At 49.1% G+C, this 16,090-nt stretch overlaps 1 protein-coding gene across 2 annotated transcripts in view; it reads left to right on the forward strand.

Annotated features, from left to right (window-relative positions):
• The first annotated feature begins 2,772 nt into the window (after positions 1 to 2,772).
• Positions 2,773 to 16,090, forward strand: part of slc39a13 (solute carrier family 39 member 13) — a 73,175-nt gene continuing 59,857 nt past the window's right edge. Inside the window, exons 1-2 of one of the 2 annotated variants that reach the window (XM_041197644.1) lie at positions 2,773 to 2,929; positions 3,398 to 3,538. The gene's annotated coding sequence lies outside the window, so the exon portion shown is untranslated. The remainder of the gene's footprint in view (positions 2,930 to 3,397; positions 3,539 to 16,090) is intronic. The other variant, XM_041197645.1, reaches the window with a different exon arrangement.

Raw genomic sequence — 16,090 nt, forward strand, 5'->3', positions numbered from 1 at the left:
CCCCAATTTCTTCCCTCCCCCTCATTTCTTTCACTGCTCCCCCTCTGCATTTCTTCGCTCCCCCCCATTTCAGCCCTCCCCCATTTCTTCCCTCCCTCCACCCCATTTTCCCTCCCTCCCCCATCTTCCCCCTCCTCCCCCATTTCTTCCCTCCCCTCCCTCCCTCCTTCCCCCACCCATCCTCCTCCCCCTCCTTCCCTCATCCTCCCGCTCCCTCCCCATTTTTGCCCCCTCTCTTCCCCATTCCCTTCTCTTCCCCATTTCTTCCCCCTCCACCTCTCTTCCCCCATCCCCTTCTCTTCCCCGCTCTCCCTCTCTTCCCTCCCCCTCCCTCCACCCCCATTTCTTCCCTCCCCCTCCATGTCTTCCCTCCACCCCCGTCCCATTTCTTCCCTCCACCCCCGTCCCATTTCTTCCCTCCACCCCCGTCCCATTTCTTCCCTCCACCCCGTCCCATTTCTTCCCTCCACCCGCGTCCCATTTCTTCCCTCCACCCGCGTCCCATTTCTTCCCTCCACCCGCGTCCCATTTCTTCCCTCCACCCCCGTCCCATTTCTTCCCTCCACCCCCGTCCCATTTCTTCCCTCCACCCCCGTCCCATTTCTTCCCTCCACCCCGTCCCATTTCTTCCCTCCACTCCCGTCCCATTTCTTCCCTCCACCCCGTCCCATTTCTTCCCTCCACCCCCGTCCCATTTCTTCCCTCCAACCCCGTCCCATTTCTTCCCCCATCCTCCCCTCCCCGTCACTCCCTCATCCTCCTCTCCCCCATTCCTTCACCTTGTCGTCACTCCCTCATCCTCCCCCCACCCCTTCCCCCCTCATCTCCCCTTCCCCCATCTCCCCTTTCCCCCTCATCATCTCCCCTTCCCCCTATCCCCCCAATCTCCACTCATCATCTCCCCTTCCCCCTATCCCCCCAATCTCCACTCATCATCTCCCCTTCCCCCTATCCCCCCAATCTCCACTCATCATCTCCCCTTCCCCCTATCCCCCCCATCTCCCCTTCCCCCTATCCCCCCAATCTCCCCTTCCCCCTATCCCCCCATCTCCCTATCCCCCCCATCTCCCCTTCCCCTTATCCCCCATCTCCCCTTCCCCCTATCCCCATCTCCCCTACCTCCTATCCCCCCATCTCCCCTTCCCCCTATCCCCCTCCATCTCCCTTTTCCCTATTCCTCTCATCTCCCCTTCCCCCTATCACCCCATCCCTCCTTCCCCTATTCCCCCATCTCCCCTTCCCCCTATATCCCCATCTCCCCTTCCCCCTATCGTCCCATCTTCCCCCTCCCTCTCCCCTTACCCTCCCTCCTCCCCCATTTCTTCCCTCCCCCTCCCTCCACCTCCATTTCTTCTCTCCCCACCCCCGTCCCATTTCTTCCCTCCACCTCCCTCCCATTTCTTCCCCCATCCTCCCCTCCCCATCATCTCCCCTTCCCCCATCTCCCCATCCCCCCATTCCCCTACCCCCCCATCTCCCCTTCCCCCTACCCATCTCCCCTTCCCCCTACCCCCCATCTCCCCTTCCCCCTATCCCCCCTTCCCCCTATCCCCCCATCTCCCCTTCCCCCTATCCCCCCCATCTCCCCATCTCCCTACCCCCCCATCTCCCCTTCCCCCTACCCCCCCATCTCCCCTTCCCCCTACCCCCCATCTCCCCTTCCCCCATCTCCCCATCCCCCCATCTCCCCATTCCCCTACCTCCCCATTTCCCCTTCCCCCTACCCCCCCATCTCCCCTTCCCCCTACCCCCCCATCTCCCCTTCCCCCTACCCCCCCATCTCCCCTTCCCCCTACCCCCCCATCTCCCCTTCCCCCTACCCCCCCATCTCCCCTTCCCCCTATCCCCCCCATCTCCCCTTCCCCCTATCCCCCCCATCTCCCCTTCCCCCTATCCCCCCATCTCCCCTTCCCCCTATCCCCCCCATCTCCCCATCTCCCTACCCCCCCATCTCCCCTTCCCCCTACCCCCCCATCTCCCCTTCCCCCTACCCCCCATCTCCCCTTCCCCCTACCCCCCATCTCCCCTTCCCCCTACCCCCCATCTCCCCTTCCCCCTACCCCCCATCTCCCCTTCCCCCTATCCCCCCCATCTCCCCATCTCCCTATCCCCCCATCTCCCCTTTCCCTATTCCTCTCATCTCCCCTTCCCCCCATCTCCCCATCCCCCCTTCCCCTATTCCCCCCATCTCCCCTATACCCCCATCTCCCCTTCCCTATCCCCCCACCCTCTCCCCTATCTCCCCATCCCTCCTCCCCTCCCCCTCTCCATCCTCCCATCCCCCTCTCCCTCCTATCCCCCATCTTCCATCTCCCCTCCCCCTCCCATCCCCCATCTCCCCCACCCCCACATCTCCCACCACCCCCCCCCCCATATCTCCCCCTCCATCTTCCCCTCATCTCCACTTCCCCTCGCCCCGAACTCCCCTCCCCCATTTCCCTCGATTTCTTCCCCCCACCCCAGCACCCGCAGTACTGCACTCAGTAACGGACAGAAAATTCAAAACCGGCACGTTTCCAGTTACTAGCGACCTAGCGGGCGGGGCTGTAGTTTGGTATTGCGCGTGCTCAGCTGCCTCACCGCGTTTACACGGGCCTCGTGCCCGCTTTTCGAAGGACCCATGCCTGCTCGCTCTCGCAGCCTGTGGATCCCATGTCGTCCCGCGTACGTTGCGTCAGAATCCCTTTGTGCCTAGGCTGCCTCAGGATCCCATGCGTGACCGCGCACGCTATTATAGGATCCCGTGCGTGCTCGCGCACGCAGTCTGCAGCTCGAGCTCTACATTCTCCGCTGACTACGTGGCGGCGGCTGGATCCGCAGGATCACAGGGCGAAAGGGGAAGGAGGAGGAATAAACATCGGGAGCCGGCGGCGGCAGCAGTGTCTGTTCCTGGCGACTCGGTGGAGATTCCCCGAGGATCCCGGAGGAGGTGAGTGCTCAGGGTGGATGAGAGCGAGTTGGGGTTCCCCTATCACCCCCCGCCACCAACTTTCTGTAAAGTTGATGCAACCTCAAACTCCACACAAACTAGAAATCACTTTGCCCCTATAGGGCAAAAGGTAGAATAGGGCCCCGCACCCACTCCTACCCTTACAGCTTACAGAATGGGCATATGAGTGGCATAGATAAATATGACAAAAAAACCCCACCACGGTCAAGGGTGGAATTTAAATTCAGTAAATGTCTGGATAACCATGAAACCATTGTCGATTCCTGGCCTCGCTTACATGTGACTCCAGACCCACAGCAATGTGATTGACTCTTAAATGCCCCCTCAAATGTCCTACTAAGCCATTCACTAACATATGGGGGCTAGTGTCAAAATAGGGTGAGCTGTCTCACAGACTAGTCAAGCAACATCCTGACATTGTTGTACTTATGGAATCATACCTTACAGTGTCTAGGACATCACCACCAACAGGACAGACCCAGCAGAGGTGGCAGCACAGCCGTATACAGTCAAGGGGGAGTTGCCCTGGGAGTCCTCAACTGTCGACTGTCACCCCCATGAAGTCTCATGGCATCAAGTCAAACACGGGTAAGTAAACCTCCTGCTGATTACCACGTACTCCCACCCCTTAAGTGATGAATCAGTGCTCCTCCATGTTGAACACCACTTGGAGGAAGCACTGAGGGCGGCAAGGGTGCAGAATGTTCTCTGGGTGGGGGACTTCAAAGTCCATCACCAAGAGTGGCTCGGTATCACCACCACAGACTGAGCTGGCCGAGTGCTAAAGGACATAGCTGCTAGACTGGGTTTGTGGCAGATGGTGAGGGAAAAACGTACTTGACCTCATCCTCACCAATCTGCCTGCCGCAGATGCATCTGCCCATGACAGTGTCGGTAGGAGTGACCATTGCACAGTCATTGTGGAGACGAAGTCCCATCTTCACGTTGAGGATACCCCCCATTGTGCTGTGTGGCACTACCACCGTGCTAAATGGGATAGGTTTCAAACAAATCTAGCAACTCAAGACTGGGCAACCATGAGGTGCTGTGGGCCATCAGCAGAATTGAACTTGACCACAATCTGTAACCTTATGGCCCAGCATTTCCCCCAATCTCCCATTACCACCAAGCCAGGGAATTAACCCTGTTCAATGAAGGGTGCAGGAGGGCATGTCAGGAGCAGCACCAGGCATACTTAGAAATGAGGTGTCAACCTGGTGAAGCTATAACACAGGGCTGCTTGCTTGCCAGATAGCATAAGCAGCAAGTGATAGAGCAAAGCAATTCCACAACCAACAGATCAGACCTAAGATCTGCAGTCTTGTCACATCCAGTTGTGAATGGTGATGGACAATTAAACAATTCACTGGAGGAGGAGGCTCCACAAATATCCCTGTCCTCTATGATGGAAGAGCCCAGCACATCAGTATAAAAGATCAGAATTTGCTGCGATCTTTGGCCAGAAGTGCTGATTGGATGATCCACCTCAGCCTTCTCTGGAGGTCTCCAGCATCACAGATGTCAGCCTTCAGCCAATTTGTTTCACTCCAAATGATATCAAGAAACAACTGAAGGCACTGGATAATGCAAAGGCTATGGGCCGTGACGATATTCCAGCAATAATACTGAAGGCTTGTACTCCAAAAACTTGCTGTACCCCGAGCCAAGCTGTTCCAGCACAGCTACAACACTAGCATCCACCCAGCTATGTGGAAAATTGCCCAGGTATGTCCTGTACAGAAAATGCAGGACAAATCCAAACCGACCAAGTTCTGCCCCATCAGTCTAATCTTGATCATCAGTAAAGTGATGGAAGGGGTCATCAGCAGTGCCATGAAGCAGCACTTGCTTAGCAATAACCTGCTCACTGACACTCAGTTTGGGTTCCACCAGGGCCACAAGGCTCCTGACCTTATTACAGTCTTGGTTCAAACATAGACAAAAGAGCTGAACTCCTGAGGTGAGGTGAAAGTGACTACCTTTGACATCAAGGCAATATTGGACAGAGTGTGGCATCAAAGGAGCCTTAGCAAAACTTGAGTCAATGGGAATCGGGGAAAACTCCGCTCGTTGGAGTCATACCTGGCACAAAGGAAGATGGTTATGGTTGTTGGAGATCAGTCATCTCAGCTCCAGGACTTTGCTGCAGGAGTTCCTCAGGGTAGTGTCCTCAGCCCAACCATCTTCAGCTGCTTCATCAATGACCTTCCTTCCATAACGTCAATAGTGCAGGTGTTCGCTGATGATTGCGCAATGTTCAGCACCATTCGGGACTTCTCAGATACTGAAGCATTCCATGTCCAAATGCAGCAAGACCTGGACAATACCCAGGTTTAGGCTGACAAGTGGCAAGTAACATTTACACCACACAAGTGTCAGACAATGACCATCTTCAACAAGAGAGAATCTAACCACCGCCCCTTGACATTCAATGACATTACCATCACTGAATCCCCCACCATTAACATCCTGGGGGTCACCATTGACCAGAAACTGAACTGGAGTAGCCATATAAAAACAGTGGCTACAAGGACAGGTCAGAGACTAGGAATCCTGTGGTGAGTAACTCATCTCCTGACTCCCCAAAGCCTGTCTACCATCTGCAAAACACAAGTCAGGAGTGTGATGGAATACTCTCCACTTGCCTGGATGAGTGCAGCTCCAACAACACTCAACAAGCTTGACAGCATCCAGGACAAAGCAGTCTGCTTGATTGACACCACATCCATATTCACTCCCTCCACTGCCGACGCACAGTAGCAGCAGTGTGTGCCATCTGCATGATGCACTGCAGAAACTCACCAAGACTTCATAGACAGCATTTTCCAAACCCACGACCATTACCACCTAGAAGGACAAGGGCAGCAGACACATGGGAACACCACCGCCTGGAAGTTCCCTTCCAAGTCGCTCACCATCCCGACTTGAAAATATATCACCGCTCCTTCACTGTCACTGGGTCAAAATCCTGGAACTCCCTCCCTAACAATGCTGAGGGTGTACCTACACCACATGGACTGCAGCAGTTCAAGAAGACAGCTCACCACCACCTTCTTAAGGGCAATTAGGGATGGGCAATAAATGCTGGCCTAGGCAGCAATGCCCACATCCCATGAATGAATAAAAAAAAGAACTAAGTAGGGTCAAGGAGCAAAAGAATCTAGGAATACAAATACACAAATCAGTAAAATTAGTGATGCCGGCTAACAAGGCCGTTATTTATTTCTAGAGGAATAGAACTGAAAAATAAAGTTACACTCAACTTGGATCAAACCCTGTATTACTGTGTACAAGTCTGGGTTGCCATATTGTAAAAAAGACATGGAGACTCGGGAGAGGGTGCAGAAAAGATTTCTAAGGATGATAACAGAAATGTCAGGGTATGTCCAACCGGAGAGGATGTACAAACTCGGTCTGATGAAAAGAGTAAACTGAAAGATGAGCTAATGGAGGTCTTTAAAATTAGGAAAGGTTTTGATACAGTAGACAGAGAATGATTCCACATTTTAAAATTAATTTACAGGATGTGGGCATCGCTGGCTTGGCCAGCATTTATTGCCCATTCCTAATTGCCCTTGTTTGGAGGACATTTAAGAGTCAACCACATTGCCGTGGGTCTGGAGTTGCATGTAGGCTAGACCAGGTAAGGTCAGAAGATTTCCTTCCCTAAAGGACATTAGTAAACCAGATGGGTTTTTACAACAATCAACAATTATCTCATTAGACTTTTAATTCCACATTTTTATTGAATTAAATTCTGCCATCTGTGGCAGGCTTCGAACCAGGGTCCCCAGAGAATTGCCCTGGGTGTCTGGGTGACTAGTCCAGCAACAATACCACGACTCCATCGCCCCCCAGATGAGGAAGTGGGGAAGAGCAAAACCAGAGGTCATCAGTATAAAATGGTGACCAAGAAATCAAATAGAAAATTCAGAAAAAACTTCTTTAGCCAGAGACTGGTGAGAATTTGGAACTCCCAACTACAGGGAGTGGTTGAAGTGAATATATGGATGCATTTGAAAGGGGGCTAAAGATATGAGAGAAGGGCTATGCTGATGGATGAGGAAATATGGGAGGAGGATTGAGTACAGCACAAACACTGGCACAGACTGGTTAGGCTGAATGGCCTTTTCTGTGCTGTACATTCTGTGTAACTGTTGTAGTCACTTTGACAATTGGACCACGAGTCTCAAGAGTAGGTCACGATCGTTTATTCGAGCAATTGCAAGGAGAGAACCATCTCAATGCAGGTTGAGATAGCACTCTGCTAAATTACAAGTGTTCAACATATTTACACTTTATTGGTCACGTACAAGAACAGTTTCCAGATTCCGATCTCATCAACATATAGGTTTACATTAAACAGACATCTCTGGTACATGAATTATATGTCCCTATTTTCACCCAGGCAGAGACCTTCCCTCCTATCTAAGCTGGGACCATCTGTCCTTCCCCTATCTGTTGAAGAGCACACTTAATCTATGTTATTGCCATCCTCTGACTCCAGTCCGGTTCCCAAAGCCTTTCTGTTGCTTACAGGCCCGAAGGCTGTGCAAGGTTCATCTGGTAACCTTTAACTCTTAATGCGCTTGGTAGCACTGGCAGCCTGAAGATTTTAAGTAATGCATTCCTTTTCAATAAATTCTCCCTTACCATAAATTCTTTCTTACTTTCTTCCCCCTAACAGTCCTCCTTTTTGGCCCTTAACCTAGCACAAGGAAGCCAACTATAGTGGTACTGTCCATCCCTTTACGCACCACCGCCCATTGATGCTGGCCAGTCATCCAGCTTTGGGTTGTAAAAGGTGTACCGTCAGACCATCTGTATCATCTGGCCCTTCAATTCAGGCCTCTGGTTTACTAAATTTCTTCTCCACCTGCTAAAACACCCCCCCCCCCCCACCGGGCACCACCTCTTTTGCCACCTTCAGGTACGATGAATCAAGTATGTTAAATATATAACTAGTATCAGCTGAATCACAACCAGGGAATGGGAGATAATCCAAATCCACAGGTGTATTTGTACATTTGAGCCCCAGTTCCACCACCACCATGTGGAGGAACCTATTTGCTCGATATCCTCTTTTACGGCTCTAACCTGTTGCTGCAGTGTATAGTAAGTTCTGTATATCTGCTGAGCCTGTCTCTGAATCGTAGTTAGGTGCTCGGGTAATAAGGGAATTTCATAGGACAACTGGTTCAAATATTGTGTCAGGTTATCCTTAAGGCTTTCCTTGACCTGAATAGTAGTCGTTCCTCTCTTGTATATTTCGACCAGTTCCACTTTCCCTACCCTTGCTGGTGCCTGTGGGTTTAGGCACACTGAATGATTATGGGTGGGGCATATCCAATTGTTCCCGTATTGGATCTTCTGCTGCCACATGGTAATACAATATCTTCCAATCGCCGTGTATGCAACATGCGTCGGTTCTTTTGCAGTCCATATAGTTTCCATTGTACAATTTGTTTCTTTTATTTTTGAAAAATATACTTTATTCATAAAATATCTGGAAGAACATTCCAAAACATTTCAAAAACACCATCACAAAAGTACAATCAGATTCAACTTTTACACATGGATCACGAGGTGCATCAATACAATCAATGAATATTACAATCATTTCAGTATGGTCAATGCAGACAATCAGACAGTGATATTGGAGTTATCATCATACATCATGTTGCACTCTGAGGTGCTTCAATACAATTATAATACAATTAGTATTCACTGCAAACGTTGATTTTGAGCTGTACAGCCCAAGGGACTCTCAACAGTTCCCTGCCCCTCGGTGCCCTATGGCAGAAAGGTCATGGACAGCGACCTTTCCCCATTGCGCCTTTGCGGTGGCTGCCCCAAGCTTTAGTGCGTCCCTAAGCACGTAGTCCTGGACCTTGGAACGTGACAGTCTGAAGCACTCGGTCAGGGACGACTCTTTGCGCTGGAAGACCAACAAGTTTCAGGCAGACCAAAGAGTGTCTTTCACCGAGTTGATGATCCTCCAGCTGCAGTTGATGGTTGTCTCGGTGTGTGTCCCTGGGAACAGCCCATGGAGCACAGAGCCCTGTGTCACAGAACTGCTCGGGATGAACCTCGACAGAAACCACTGCATCTCTCTCCAGACCTTCTTTGCAAAGGCACAATCCACAAGGAGGTGAACAACGGTTTCGTCCCCACCACAGCCACCTTGAGGGCAACGTGCGGAGGGGGTGAAATTCCTGGCACGTTGGAAGGATCTGACAGGGAGGCCCTTTCTCACCACCAGCCAAGCTACATCTTGGTGTGTGTTGGAAAGTTCTGGTGATGAGGCATTCTGCCAAATGGCTTTGACGGTCTGCTCAGGGAACCATCCCACAGGATCCACCCTCTCCTTTTCCCGCAGGGCCTCTAAGACGTTACGTGCCAACCACTGTCTGATGGACTTCTGGTCAAAGGTGTTTCTTTGCATAAATTTTTCCATGAGGGACAGGTGGTACAGCACGGTCCATCTACTTGGAGCGTTCCACGGCAGTGTGGCCGGAACCATCCTTTGCAACACCAGGGACTGGTAGAACCTCAGCACGTAGTGACACTTGGTGTTTACGTACCGAGGGTCTATGCACAGCTTGATGCAGCTGCACACAAAGTTGGTCATCAGTATGAGGACGATGTTGGGCACGTTTTTACCGCCTTATCTAGAGGCTTGTACATCGCATCCCTGCAGACACGATCCATTTTCGAACTCCAGAAAAAGCGGAAGATGGCTCGGGTGATCGCCATCGTGCAGGAGTCTGGAATGGGCCAGACCTGCGCCATGTACAGCAACAGCGAGAGTGCCTCACACCAGATGACCAGGTTCTTACCCGCAATGGAGAGGGAGTGTTGCTCCCACAAGCCCAGTTTTCTTTTCACCTTAGACACTCGTTCCTTCCAGTTTCTAACGCATGCCCTGGTACCTCCAAACCATATCCCCAGCACCTTCAGGCCGTCAGCCCTGACGGTGAAGGGGATACAGGATTGTTCAGTCCAGTTCCCAAAGAACATGGCCTTGCTCTTCCCACGATTTACCTTGGCTCCCAAAGCCAGTTCAAACTGGTTGCAGATGTGGATCAGTCTGTGCACCGACAGCGGATCCAAGCAGAAGACGACGACATCGTCCATGTACAGGGAGGCTTTGACCTGAGTGGGATTGTCACTCCTCTTATGCCCAAATCCTTCCTGATGGACTCAGCAAAGGGTTCTATGCAACACACAAACAGAACAGGGGAGAGAAGGCAGCCCTGCCTGACTCCAGATTTAATAGGAAAGCTATCTGATTCCCACCCATTGATTGAGACTGCGCTACTGATAGTGTAGAGCAGTTGGATCCAATTGCAAATTCCCTCCCCAACCCCCATTTTGGAGAGCACATCCACCATGTAGGTGTGCGATATTCTGTCAAAGGCCTTCTCCTGATCCAGGCTGATGAGGCAGGTGTCCACATCCCTGTCCTGCACATGGGTAATCGTATTCCTGAGCAGCGGGAGGCTGTCAGAGATCTTCCTGCCCGGCACAGTGCAAGTGTGGTCAGGGTGGATCACCAATTCCAGAGCGGACTCGACCCGATTGGCGATGACCTTGAACAGAATCTTATAGTCCACATTCAACAGTGAAATGGGTCGCCAATTTCTAATTTCCTCCCTTTCCCCCTTGTGCTTGTAGATGAGGGTGATGATGCCTTTCCTCATGGATTCTGACATGCTGCCGGCCAGAGGCATACTCTCGTACACTTCTAGCAGGTCTGGGCCGATCCAGTCCCACAGAGCCGAATAGAACTCCGCCGGCAAGCCGTCGCTTCCGGGAGTTTTACTCTTCTCAAAGGACTCAAGGGCCTTAGTCAGTTCGTCAGGAGTTAACGGTTTGTCCAGGCTCTCCCGTATACTGTCGTCCAGGACCTCCGCGATAAAAGACAGGAAGGACTGGGAGGCCATGCTGTCTGTGGGCTTCACGTCATACGATCTGGCATAAAAGGATTTGCTGATCCTCAAAATGTTGGGCTGCGATGACTTTACTGAGCCATCTTCTTCCTTCAGGCTGCTGATCACAGAGCTCTCTCTGTGTACCTTTTGGAAGAAGAAACGTGAGCACATCTCATCCTGCTCCACGGAGTGGATTCTGGAACGGAAGATGATCTTGGAGGCTTCCGAGGCAAAGAGCGAGGCTTGCTGGCTCTTCGCCTCCTGGAGTTCCTCGTTGACATCGACCCCCATTGACTGCAGCCGCAGCATGTCCTGCATGTTTTCTGGAGTCGGGACATTTCCCTCTGTCCCTTTCTAGCTTTCTGGGCGCCTTTGAGGATGAAAAACCTCTTGATGCTTCCTTTGATTGCTTCCCACCAGTGTGTCAGGGACTCAAAGAGGGGTTTCATGGTTCTCCAACCTTTGTAATCCCTCTTGAGCTCCTCAATGTTCTCTGGGGTCAGCAGTTGCACGGTTAGCTTCCATGCCCCCCTGCCCACCCTCTGGTCTTCCTCTAAGTGACAGTCAGCCAGTAGGAGGCAGTGGTCAGAGAAGAACCCCGGCTTGACATCGGTGGATCTGACTGCGAACGCACAGGACAGAAACAGGAAGTCTATCCTGGAACGGATGGACCTTTCTGGCCGCGACCAGGTGTATCTACGCTGCGCTCTATCTGCAGGGTTGCTGAATACCGTTGTACAATTTGTTGCTGCTTTAATTCGGTACTTAGCTTCATCTGTCTGGTATATTAGGTGTGCATACTACTGTCGTGGCCTCTATCCTAGACCCTTCTAAAGAGGTGCTAACTATATTCCCTTCTATGTCTACTGCATATGGCAGAATATCGTGGTACTTAATATAGTAATCCCTCCATATCACCCCAATATTTTCTACTCCATGCAATGTTCTGCCAGGTGTTGACATAGATATAACAGGTATCACTAAGACAATTAGCATATTATTATTCACTGTACATTCAACATTCATTCTATATATACATGTTAAACCTCTGAGCTGGCAACCAGTCAAGTCATGATCCTTATGTCATGAAAGATTAAATGAGTGTTCATTAGTTACCTCTTCATTAATCTGTCTGAAATTCTCTCGGGCTTGTTCTAGTGCCCAAGATCCATAGGTGCTGCAAACGTCATTTCTGCTTGCTTCATCTGAAATATTTTTCCCTATCCCAATCAGTTTATTGATAGTCCCCGCATGACTTTCCGGCATGGTAGTCAGGTTTTGAATTAACCGTGTCATGTCCTGGTCTGTATTTAATTGGGTGTTATGAATTCCCTGTCCCCGCTCTAAAATCTCCTTAAGCTTAAAGCTCAAGGTCCAGACCTTCTGGTCAAAAGTTGCCAGGTTCTGAATTAACCACTGATGTCCCTATATTGAATATCGTAACGGCATCATTTATCAGGCTGCACTTAACACGGTTCCCTCCCAAACCTGATCGCATCCCACCGTTGAACTGAGATGCTTCAGACATCAACTGGCCCATCAGAGCTATGTATAGTGCTCGAATATAGGTTGAGCACCACTGGGGCGGGGCAATTCCGGATATGTTCAAGACTACGGGTACCAGCTCATGGTGTACATTATCATACAAAACTTCTGATTAACCATTACCAAACCATTCGTCGGTCCTGGATGCATAGTCAGACAAGGTGGGTCAGTCGGTGTGGTTTGAGAGGCTTCAATTATCTCTACTCGAACTGTGGATGTAGACATGGGAGGTGGCTGGGTAGTGGTCTTTTGGGTGGACCGCCCACGCCCGACCTGAAGCAAACCCTTACACTTGTTCTCCTACTGTTACATTTATCATTCCCCGTTGCATGTCACATTCGGCACTGTCTGTGCTGTACCAAAGTTCCTCCTGTAGTGATGAGTAGTGATGATCCCGACTTTGTCAGCTGATTGTCACTGATTCGCCCACCACCAGGATCGTAAATCTGTGGAGACATTAAAATCGACTCCCGTTCTCCGGGTTACCGCTTGGTCAATTGTCATGTATCTTTAACTGTATATAATGCCTCCATTTACTTCCCATTCTCATATCTACAAGTGCCCAAGTATCACCTGTCATAATTACCTCGTACGGTCCATGCCTGTTCGCCCCAGGCTCACCTTGACCATCACCTTATTCCCCACTTGGAGGGGGGGGGGGGGGGGGGGGGGGCGGGGTCCATTGTTGCTCTTTGGATTTGCCCATTTCCATATCCTTATCACCTGTTGGTCTGTGACTTCCTTCCTTAACTCAAGCAATTGCTTACTCATTTCCCCCTCTCAGTCTCGCACACCCTTCCTTTTAGTAGTCCTACATCTCCCCCTCCTACTATGATTCTCTTGGTAACTGCATTGCTCTCCTTGTCATTAGTTCAAATGGGGTGAACCTAGTGGTCCTGCTTGGGGTAGCCTTAAGGCACATTAGAATATTGGGCTATTCCCTGTCTCTTGAATTGCTTTTGCTATTGATGTTTTTTTTAAGTTCGGTTCATCCTTTCCACCATCCTCAAGCTCTGTGGCTGGTAGGGAATGTGGAATTTCTGTTTATATTTAAATTTATACATTTCTTTAATGACCCTTCCTGTGATCCCTGATCTGAATCCATCTGGATAGGCACCCTCCACTCCTTCCAATCTACTGTCTCCTGTTGCTGTCCCAGGTCGGACATCAATTCCTTAAACTGCCTACACAACTCTCCAGTGCACCTTCTTATCCTATCTTTCAATGACTCAGTTTCTTCACTTCCAGTGACGGTTCTCCCTGCGAGCTGCTTAACTCTGTCATCATAGTGTTAATCTTGTGGTCTTGCTTTTTGTAGCTCACAGGCACATTAATACAATCAGTAATATATATATTTAGCCTTTTTCCAGCTTTCCCTTTACCTATGTCCATCTTGTGGTAAATTGTTGTTAAGTATTACTTCTCCTTACATTTCAATTCCTGAACTACAGATTCCCCATAGTTTTACCTCTAAGTTTTTTTTCCCCTGACCATGATCATCCTAAGATTCTTTTGAGGTCAGTTTCTCTATTTTCTTGATCGTTTATAATGTTTCCTTGCTCTTTAGGCCAAATTAACTATTCCATGTCAACGTGGGTCTCTGTCTCTAGATCCTTGCTTATCTTCCCCTGTGCATTTCCAATGTCTCAGTTGATGGCCAGATTATCTTCTCTTAAAATAGTTTGTATATTGTGTCCTCTTTCCTTAACTGTCTCTCCTATTTGCCTCATACCATTTTACACATACAACAGACTACAATCTTATTTTGTTCAGGTGTCTGGAGAGAATTTAAAATCCAATAAAGTATTCTCATAACAATTTTAAAACAGAAATCAGGCATTGACATTGCTTCCTTACCTTCTTCTCAAACAACATTTTATTGTCTCAAAAGTAACCCACTAAATTGTGTCTGACCCGTTTCTTTTAGAATTATCACAGATTCATTAACTCGGCCTAAAATTGGATTTCTGCCAAACTTTGTCAAGGTGTTGAGCTTAGCTTCGTATTTTGGGAACAGACTTACAAATATAAAAGCTTGCAGCATTTGAATTAGTGCCAATTGTTGTCAAACCTTTTAAAATGAAAATTCCCTTTTGAGAAATCAGGAACCAAACCTCAAATTCTAAACATTGTAAGAAATGAAATTTACACTATCAAAATTAAAACAACCTCTTTTTCATGTGTAATGATTTGTATCCAAGTCAAAAGTCCCATATGTTTATCGATACATTCTTAAATTACAGTGCTGTTGGGATGCCGATTTCCTTTCATATTTAACTCAGCTCTTCAAAATAAACCCCTTTTTATCCATTGGAACCACCTGGACCGTATGTTTATGTCTTTTGGTTTTCCTGGAATCCTTTTGAATTTCAGGTTATCTTTTTTTTCCACAGAATTTTAGAATACTAACTCGTATGAGTTAATGCAACTTGTAAGTATTAATCCCAATCAGCTTGGAAGCTGGTGATACTAGTCTGCAAGGGGGTGGTACAAAGGTTGGTTCATCTAACCCTGTTTAGCTTTATGATACCTTCAAATTGCGATATTTTTTTTGCCAGAAATCTCAACTCAAACCTTATTCTCAAAACTTTGGAATGTTTTAGTATACTTTTCCTTTAATCTGACATGGGGCTTTCAACCCTAAAGTGCTGAACTACACACAAACGACAATTTACAGAAGAAAACACATTAAAGCTCACATACAAATGCTTCCTTGCACACAACCAAACATATAATTAGAGGTATGTATTTATATTCCTGTATCCTTAACTTAATGACTTAAAACTCTCATATTCTAACCAAAACTTCAAATAGCAATGGGGGAAATAAAGGGATCTTGAAGGCTCCACCTATAGGGACCATCAAACTGTCAAAAGCTCACATTTCCCCTGCTACTGCTGTCAGTGCTTATTAACCTCCCTAGGGTACCCCCCTTTTCTCTCTTTCTCTCTCTCGCTCTCTCTTCAGTACAAGCAGCTCTTGTAACTTAGATCAATTCATTTTTTTAAGTTACAGAAGATTCAGTGGTGGCCCTTTTGAGGCCCAATTATTCTTCCACATTTTCAGGAAAATCTCGTCATCCCGCATGGGATGCAGTTGTCCTGAAAACTGTACATACGCCTCCTACTTCCGCTCTGCATAGTCCATTACGGACTCACCCTTCTTCTGTACTACGGATGTTATACACCCCCAATTCGTCTCTCCCTCCCCCAAGGCTTCCTGAACTGCCTCCTCAAAGTCCCTTCTCCCGACCTGGGACGTCCCCAGGTTTCGCCCAGTCTCCACTTCTAAACTGCAGGGGTAATCTTCCCCAGATATCCCCTGGGCATTTAGCCTTCACCAGTATATGGGTATCAAGGGGGTGCATTGCATGGAAATCTTGCATTTCCTGCAGTTTGGTCCAAAAATCTGGGTTGTTATGCCGAGTTTTAAGTCTCGGCAGTTCTTTAAGCAAAACTTGCTTCTCCCTGGGGCTGAATGGTACATGCTTAACTTGCTCCGTAACCCTCTCAACCTCCTCATCCTCTTCCTATTCCTCAGCCCCCTTACTTCTCCCCTTGGCTTTTAATCCGCCTTTTTTGACTTTTCCTAACATTTACTGCCATAGGGGCCATGGGATTCAACGAGCACAGTGGGGTGGTTGGTACAGTGTTGTATGAGG

This window comes from Carcharodon carcharias, chromosome 10 (assembly GCF_017639515.1).
Source record: "Carcharodon carcharias isolate sCarCar2 chromosome 10, sCarCar2.pri, whole genome shotgun sequence".
NCBI classification, from domain to species: Eukaryota; Metazoa; Chordata; class Chondrichthyes; order Lamniformes; family Lamnidae; genus Carcharodon; species Carcharodon carcharias.